Source organism: Triticum aestivum, chromosome 6D, assembly GCF_018294505.1.
Source record: "Triticum aestivum cultivar Chinese Spring chromosome 6D, IWGSC CS RefSeq v2.1, whole genome shotgun sequence".
Classification (NCBI taxonomy): Eukaryota; Viridiplantae; Streptophyta; class Magnoliopsida; order Poales; family Poaceae; genus Triticum; species Triticum aestivum.
Window position 1 is genome coordinate 62,447,358 of NC_057811.1, and position 9,884 is coordinate 62,457,241.

Consider the following 9,884-nt stretch of genomic DNA (forward strand, 5'->3'; position numbering starts at 1 on the left):
GCCCTTCCTCCAAGGAAGGGTGCGGCCAGGGAGGAGTCCTTCCTACCCAAGGCACCTCGGAGGTGCCTTCCCCCTTTAGGACTCTCCCTTTTTCTTATCTCTTGGCGCATGGGCCTCCTGGGGCTGGTGCCCTTGGCCCATATAGGCCAAGGCGCACCCCCTACAACCCATGTGGCCCCCCGGGGCTGGTGGACCCCCTTGGTGGACCCCCGGACCCCTTTCGGCACTCCCGGTACAATACCGATAAAGTGCGAAACTTTTCCGGCGACCAAAATAAGACTTCCGATATATAAATCTTTACCTCCGGACCATTCCGGAACTCCTCGTGACATACGGGATCTCATCCGGGACTCCGAACAACTTTCGGGTTACCGCATACTAATATCTCTACAACCCTAGCGTCACCGAACCTTAAGTGTGTAGACCCTGCGGGTTCGGGAGACACGCAGACATGACCGAGACGACTCTCCGGTCAATAACCAACAGCGGGATCTGGATACCCATGTTGGCTCCCACATGCTCCTCGATGATCTCATCGGATGAACCACGATGTCGAGGATTCAATCAATCCCGTATACAATTCCCTTTGTCAATCGGTATGTTACTTGCCCGAGATTCGATCGTCGGTATCCCAATACCTTGTTCAATCTCGTTACCGGCAAGTTGCTTTACTCGTTCCGTAACACATCATCCCGTGATCAACTCCTTGGTCACATTGTGCACATTATGATGATGTCCTACCGAGTGGGCCCAGAGATACCTCTCCGTTTACACGGAGTGACAAATCCCAGTCTCGATTCGTGCCAACCCAACAGACACTTTCGGAGATACCTGTAGTGCACCTTTATAGCCACCCAGTTACGTTGTGACGTTTGGTACACCCAAAGCATTCCTACGGTATCCGGGAGTTGCACAATCTCATGGTCTAAGGAACTGATACTTGACATTAGAAAAGCTCTGAGCAAACGAACTACACGATCTTGTGCTAGGCTTAAGATTGGGTCTTGTCCATCACATCATTCTCCTAATGATGTGATCCCGTTATCAACGACATCCAATGTCCATGGTCAGGAAACCGTAACCATCTATTGATCAACGAGCCAGTCAACTAGAGGCTTACTAGGGACATGGTGTTGTCTATGTATCCACACATGTATCTGAGTTTCCTATCAATACAATTCTAGCATGGATAATAAACGATTATCATGAACAAGGAAATATAATAATAACCTATTTATTATTGCCTCTAGGGCATATTTCCAACAGTCTCCCACTTGCACTAGAGTCAATAATCTAGTCCACATCACCATGTGATTAACACTCATAGGTCACATCACCATGTGACCAACATCCAAAGAGTTTACTAGAGTCAACAATCTAGTTGACATCACTATGTGATTAACACTCAATGAGTTCTGGTTTGATCATGTTATGCTTGTGAGAGAGGTTATTAGTCAACGGGTCTGAACCTTTCAGATCCGTGTGTGCTTTACGAATATCTATGTCATCTTGTGGATGCTACCACGCGCTATTTGGAGCCATTTCAAATAATTGCTCTACTATACGAATCCAGTTTACTACTCAGAGTCATCCGGATTAGTGTCGAAGTTCGCATCGACGTAACCCTTTACGATGAACTCCTTTTCACCTCCATAATCGAGAAAATTCCTTAGTCCACTATATACTAAGGATAAGTTCGACCGCTGTCATGTGATCCATTCCCGGATCACTATTGTACCCCTTGACCAACTCATGGCAAGGCACACTTCATGTGCGGTACACAACATAGCATACTGTAGAGCCTACGTCTGAAGCATAGGGGACGACTTTCGTCCTTTCTCTCTCTTATGCTGTGGTCAGGTCTTGAGTCTTACTCAATACTCACACCTTGTAACACAGCCAAGAATTCCTTCTTTGCTGATCTATTTTGAACTCTTTCAAAATCATGTCAAGGTGTGCGTTCTTTGAAAGTATCATCAGGCGTCTTGATCTATCTCTATAGATCTTGATGCCCAATATGTAAGCAGCTTTATCCAGGTCTTCCTTTGAAAAACTCCTTTCAAACAACCCTTTATGCTTTCCAGAAATTTTACATCATTTCGGATCAACAATATGTCATTCACATATACTTATCAGAAATGTTGTAGCGCTCCCACTCACTTTATTGTAAATACAAGTTTCTAACAAACTTTGTATAAACCCAAAAACTTTGATCACTCCATCAAAGCGTATATTCTGACTCCGAGATGCTTGCTCTAATCCATGGAAGGATCGCTGGAGCTAGCATACCTTTTAGCATCCTTAGGATCGACAAAACTTTTCTGATTGTATCACATACAACCTTTCCTTACGAAAACTGGTAAGGAAACTTGTTTTGACATCCATCTGCCAGATTTCATAAATGCAGCTAATGCTAACATGATTCCGACGGACTTAAGCATTGCTACGGATGAGAAAATCTCATCGTAGTCAACTCCCTGAACTTGTGGAAATACTCTTTGCCACAAGTCGAGCTTTATAGACGGTAACATTACCATCCACGTCCGTCTTCTTCTCAAAGATCCATTTATCTCGGATTTCATGGCTTCTAACCATTTGTCGGAATATGGGCCCACCATCGCTTCTCCATAGCTCGTAGGTTCATTGTTGTCTAGCAACATGACTTCCAAGACAGGATCACGCATTACTCTGAAGTAGTACGCATCCTCGTCGTCCTACGAGGTTTGGTAGTGACTTGATCCGAAGTTTCATGATCACTATCATAAGCTTCCACTTCAATTGGTGTAGGTGCCATAGGAACAACTTCCTGTGCCCTGCTACACATTAGTTGAAGCGACGGTTCAATAACCTTATCAAGTCTCCACCATCCTCCCACTCAATTCTTTCGAGAGAAACTTTTCCTCGAGAAAGGACCCGTTTCTAGAAGCAATTACTTTTGCTTCCAGATCTGAAATAGGAGGTATACCCAATTGTTTTGGGTTTTCTATGAAGATGCATTTATCCGCTTTGGGTTCGAGCTTATCAGCCTGAAACTTTTTCACATAAGCATCGCAGCCCCAAACTTTTAAGAAACGACAACTCAGGTTTCTCTAAACGGTGTCGTCTCAACGGAATTGCGTGGTGCCCTATTTAAAGTGAATGCGGTTGTCTCTAATGCCTAACCCATAAACGATAGTGCTAATTCGATAAGAGACATCATGGCATGCACCATATCCAATAGGGTGCAGTTATGATGTTCGGACACACCATCACACTATGGTGTTCCAGGCGGTATTAATTGTGAAACACTTTCCACAATGTCTTAATTGTGTGCCAAACTCGTAACTCAGATACTCATCTCTATGATCATATCACAGACATTTTATCCTCTTGTCACGACGATCTTTAACTTCACTCTGAAATTACTTGAACCTTTCAATAATTCAGACTTGTGTTTCATCAAGTAAATACACTCAGCATCTACTCAAACCATCTGTGAAGTAAGAACATAACGATATCCACTGCATGCCTCAGCACTCATTGGACTGCATACATCAAAATGTATTACTTCCAATAAGTTGCTCTTTTGTTCCATCTTACTGAAAATGAGGCCTTTCAGTCATCTTGCCCATGTGGTATGATTTGCATGTCTCAAGTGATTCAAAATCAAGTGAGTCCAAACGATCCATCTGCATGGAGTTTCTTCATGCATATATATACCAATAGACATGGTTCGCATGTCTCAATCTTTTCAAAAACGACTGAGTCCAAAGATCCATCTACATGGAGCTTCTTCATGCGTTCTATACTAATATGACTCAAATGGCAGTGCCACAAGTATATGGAACTATCATTACTATCTTATATCTTTTGGCATGAACATGTGTATGACTACGATCGAGATTCATTTTAGGTGCAAGACCATTGAAGGTATTATTCAAATAAACAGAGTAACCATTATTCTCCTTAAATGAATAACCGTATTGCGATAAACATAATCCAATCATGTTTATGCTCAACGCAAACACCAAATAACAATTATTTAGGTTCAACACCAATCTCGATGGTAGAGGGAGCATGCGATGCTTGATCAAATCAACCTTGGAAGCACTTCCAACACATATCGTCATCTCACCTTTAGCTAGTCTCCATTTATTCCGCAGCTTTTATTTCGAGTTACTAACACTTAGCAACCGAACCGGTATCTAATACCCTGGTGCTGCTAGGAGTACTAGTAAAGTACACATTCATATAATGTATATCCAATATACTTCTGTCGACCTTGCCTGCCTTCTCATCTACCAAGTATCTAGGGTAGTTCTGCTTCAGTGACCGTTCCCCTCATTACAGAAGCACTTAGTCTCGGGTTTGGGTTCAACCTTGGGATTCTTCACTAGAGCAGCAAATGACTTGCTGTTTCATGAAGTATCCCTTTTGCCCTTGCCCTTCTTAAACTAGTGGTTTTACTAACCATCAACAATTGATGCTCCTTCTTGATTTCTACTTTCGCGGTGTCAAACATCGCGAATAGCTCAAGAATCATCATCTATCCCTGATATGTTATAGTTCATCACGAAGCTCTAATAGCTTGGTGGCAGTGACTATGGAGAACCATCACTATCTCATCTGGAAGATTAACTCCCACTCGATTCAAGTGATTGCAGTACTCAGACAATCTGAGCACATGCTCAACGATTGAGCTTTTCTCCCTTAGTTTGCAGGCTTAAGAAACTTGTCAGAGGTCTCATACCTCTTGACGTGGCACTAGTCTGAAATCCCAATTTCAGTCTTCGGAACATCTCACATGTTCTGCGATGTTTCAAAACCGTCTTTGGTGCCACAATTCTAAACCGTTAGCATCACACACTGAACTATCACGTAGTCATCAAAACATGTATGTCAGATGTTTCGCAACATCTACAGACGACGCTGAGGTTCAGCACACCGAGCGGTGCATTAAGGACATAAGCCTTCTGTGCAACAATGAGGACAATCCTTAGTTCACGGACCCAGTCCACATAATTGCTACTATCAACTTTCAACTAAATTTTCTCTAGGAACATATCTTAAACAGTAGAACTAAAGCGTATGACATAATTTGCAAAGACCTTTTGACTATGTTCATGATAATGAAGTTCATCTGATTATTGAATGAACTCCCACTCAGATAGACATCCCTCTAGTCATCTAAGTGATACATGATCCGAGTCAAACTAGGCCGTGTCCGATCATCACGTGAGACGGACTAGTCATCATCGGTGAACATCTCCATGTTGATCGTATCTACTATACGACTCATGTTCGACCTTTCGGTCTCTTGTGTTCCGAGGCCATGTCTGTACATGCTAGGCTCGTCAAGTCAACCTAAGTGTTTCGCATGTGTTCCGAGGCCATGTATATACATGCTAGGCTCGTCAACACCCGTTGTATTCGAACGTTAGAATCTATCACACCCGATATCACGTGGTGCTTCGAAACAACGAACCTTCGCAACGGTGCACAGTTAGGGGGAACACGTCTCTTGAAATTTTAGTGAGGGATCATCTTATTTAAGCTACCGTCGTTCTAAGCAAATAAGATGCATAACATGATAAACATCACATGCAATCAAATAGTGACATGATATGGCCAATATCATTTTGCTCCTTTGATCTCCATCTTCGGGGCACCATGATCATCTTCGTCACCGGCATGACACCATGATCTCCATCATCATGATCTCCATCATTGTGTCTTCATGAAGTTGTCACGCCAACGATTACTTCTACTTCTATGGCTAACGCGCTTAGCAATAAAGTAAAGTAACTTACATGGCGTTATTCAATGACACGCAGGTCATACAAAAATAAAGACAACTCCTATGGCTCCTGCCGGTTGTCATACTCATCGACATGCAAGTCGTGATTCCTATTACAAGAATATGATCAATCTCATACATCACATATATCATTCATCACATCTTCTGGCCATATCACATCACATAGCACATGCTGCAAAAACAAGTTAGACGTCCTCTAATTGTTGTTGCAAGTTTTTACGTGGCTTGTATAGGTTTCTAGCAAGAACGTTTCTTACCTACGTAAAACCACAACGTGATGTGCCAATTTCTATTTACCCTTCATAAGGACCCTTTTCATCGAATCCGTTCCGACTAAAGTGGGAGAGACAGACACCCGCTAGCCACCTTATGCAACTAGTGCATGTCAGTCGGTGGAACCTGTCTCACGTAAGCGTACGTGTAAGGTCGGTCCGGGCCGCTTCATCCCACAATGCCGCCGAAACAAGATAAGACTAGTAGCGGCAAGAAGAATTGACAACATCTACGCCCACAACTACTTTGTGTTCTACTCGTGCATAGAAACTACGCATAGACCTGGCTCATGATGCCACTGTTGGGGAACGTAGCAGAAATTCAAAATTTTCTACGCATCACCAAGATCAATCTATGGAGTTTACTAGCAACGAGAGGGAAGGAGTGCATCTACATACCCTTGTAGATCGCGAGCGGAAGCGTTCAAGAGAACGGGGTTGATGGAGTCGTACTCGTCGTGATCCAAATCACCGATGATCCTAGCGCCGAATGGACGGCACCTCCGCGTTCAACACACGTACGGAGCAGCGACGTCTCCTCCTTCTTGATCCAGCAAGGGGGGAGGAGAGGTTGATGGAGATCAGGCAGCACGACGGCGTGGTGGTGGAAGTTGCGGGATCCCGGCAGGGCTTCGCCAAGCGCAAGCGGGGAGGAAGAGGTGTCACGGGAGGGAGAGGGAGGCGCCAGGGCTTAGGTATTGCTGCCCTCCCTCCCCCCCACTATATATAGGCCAAGGGAGAGGGGGGGCGCAGCCTTGGCCCTTCCTCCAAGGAAGGGTGCGGCCAGGGAGGAGTCCTTCCTCCCCAAGGCACCTCGGAGGTGCCTTCCCCCTTTAGGACTCTCCCTTTTTCTTATCTCTTGGCACATGGGCCTCTTGGGGCTGGTGCCCTTGGCCCATATAGGCCAAGGCGCACACCCTACAGCCCATGTGGCCCCCCGGGGCTGGTGGACCCCCTTGGTGGACCCCCGGACCCCTTTCGGCACTCCCAGTACAATACCGATAAAGTGCGAAACTTTTCCGGCGACCAAAATAAGACTTCCCATATATAAATCTTTACCTCCGGACCATTCTGGAACTCCTCGTGATGTCCGGGATCTCATCCGGGACTCCGAACAACTTCCGGGTTACCGCATACTAATATCTCTACAACCCTAGCGTCACCGAACCTTAAGTGTGTAGACCCTACGGGTTCGGGAGACACGCAGACATGACCGAGACGACTCTCCGGTCAATAACCAACAGCGGGATCTGGATACCCATGTTGGCTCCCACATGCTCCTCGATGATCTCATCAGATGAACCACGATGTCGAGGATTCAATCAATCCCGTATACAATTCCCTTTGTCAATCGGTATGTTACTTGCCCGAGATTCGATCGTCGGTATCCCAATACCTTGTTCAGTCTTGTTACCGGCAAGTCTCTTTACTCGTTCCGTAACACATCATCCCGTGATCAACTCCTTGGTCACATTGTGCACATTATGATGATGTCCTACCGAGTGGGCCCAGAGATACCTCTCCGTTTACACGGAGTGACAAATCCCAGTCTCGATTCGTGCCAACCCAACAGACACTTTCGGAGATACCTGTAGTGCACCTTTATAGCCACCCAATTACGTTGTGACGTTTGGTACACCCAAAGCATTCCTACGGTATCCGGGAGTTGCACAATCTCATGGTCTAAGGAACTGATACTTGACATTAGAAAAGCTCTGAGCAAACGAACTACACGATCTTGTGCTAGGCTTAGGATTGGGTCTTGTCCATCACATCATTCTCCTAATGATGTGATCCCGTTATCAACGACATCCAATGTCCATGGTCAGGAAACCGTAACCATCTATTGATCAACGAGCCAGTCAACTAGAGGCTTACTAGGGACATGGTGTTGTCTATGTATCCACACATGTATCTGAGTTTCCTATCAATACAATTCTAGCATGGATAATAAACGATTATCATGAACAAGGAAATATAATAATAACCTATTTATTATTGCCTCTGGGGCATATTTCCAACAGTGGGAAGGGTAGATGCGGCTGCAGAAGCAGATCTAGCGAGGTGGACGCCGCTGGCAGTGAATGGGCTCTGGTACGCCGGTGGATGAGCAGTCTAGGGTTTCGAGAGGGGAGGGGAGAAAGGCCGATGAAGTACGGACGGTGTGATGTGAGACGCTCTGGTGCTGTGAAGTTAGTCGTTTTTGCGGGAGGGGGAGAGGAAATGGGAGTGCCGTGTAGTGGGGGGAACCAGAAGTTACCAAAGCAGCCCCGACCTATTATGTAGATGAGGGCGGTATTGTAACTGTTGGTCTCCATGCACCAAGGACAAAAGGGGAATTTCGCATGCTAAAGACTAAGGTGGCGGAAATTTTAGAAGGAGGCGGGAGATTTTGCCGCCCGCGGGATCGTTCGTATCCAGTTTCAACTAATTTTGGACCGTGCTAGCGGGAAGGTCATGCGAGACTGTGTACACGGGGCAGGCGTCAGCAGTTAATAACTGGTGTGAAGTCCACCCTAGAAAAAAAAGACAATAACTCGGGATGATGCGCCGATAGCTTGGACGTTCACACGGGCGCGGCCAATCGTACGGGTGTAGTCGCGCGTTCACAAAAAAAGGGATCAAACGCTCAGCCTATGTATTTCTCATGTAAATAGATAATTTAGTGCAATTGGTTATTTACTTTAAACATAATGCATTGACGTGTTAGTGTAGGAGCGCACAAAAAGAAATGGATATTGTAGTCCACTACTTAAAAGTGTTACCTCATATGATTACATAGCCTCCATTTCATAAATTGCGTATCGTTGAATTCATATATGAATATTACATATATTACTTCATAATAGAACCTTAAATCATCCAAGACTAATGATTTTGAATGCAAGAGTAACAATGGTGCATGTACATGATAGCTACATTGGTTGTTTGAAGAAACATCACTGTAACTTTGGCATGCACAACTGAAAAGGTTTATTTAAATAGAAAAAAATGTGATATGTGAGTGTCCAATCTTTATAGCATTGAATCGATATTGTACCTTTGGCCATGATATGAAGTAGATATTGATTTATGTTCAAGCGATGCACGTCCATGATCGCTAGATAGTGATACGTGAATGAATTGTGCAATCTCTCTCACACACATACATATCTCATTTCCCTGTGGGCATCGGAATCACACACGCGCACTTCATGTATTTCTCTCCCTCCGTCAAGGTTAGAATTCGTCTTTCTACCCCGTCCTACAAGTCTCTCACACAGAAACACACACACTCTCTCTGTCGAACACGCCCACCCCTTTAATTCCGCCCACCCACAGCCACTAATGTCTCAAAGTATAATAATGTCTCTCACACATATGCCTAAGGTTAACTCAAGTTCCGGAACCATATGAATATATACAATGGGATTCCAGCAGAGCACCTTTTGTTTTGAGATTTCGCTCTCTCTCTCTCTCCCTCTCTCTCTCTCTCACACGCGCGCGCACACACACACACATTGTTTCTCGCTTCATTTTTTCCGGCACTTGCATGCACACAATTTTGTTCATCTTTGTGATGCTTTAAGTATGCCTCGCACAAATGCTATCTACCTATCCCTTAATATAGCTAGATATGTGTCACACAAACTCCTTCTCCCTACTAGCAAGATGCCCATGCGTTGCACCGAACATCAAGATGCATTTGTATGAGTAGTTTATCTTGTGGGAGAAAAGGATGAACGAGGGAATGCCTTATTTGCAAATGCGGAGAGGGGTGTGGGTATCTTTTTGCAAAATTGCCACAGTTTCCTTCCTATCCGTCGGGTATAAAT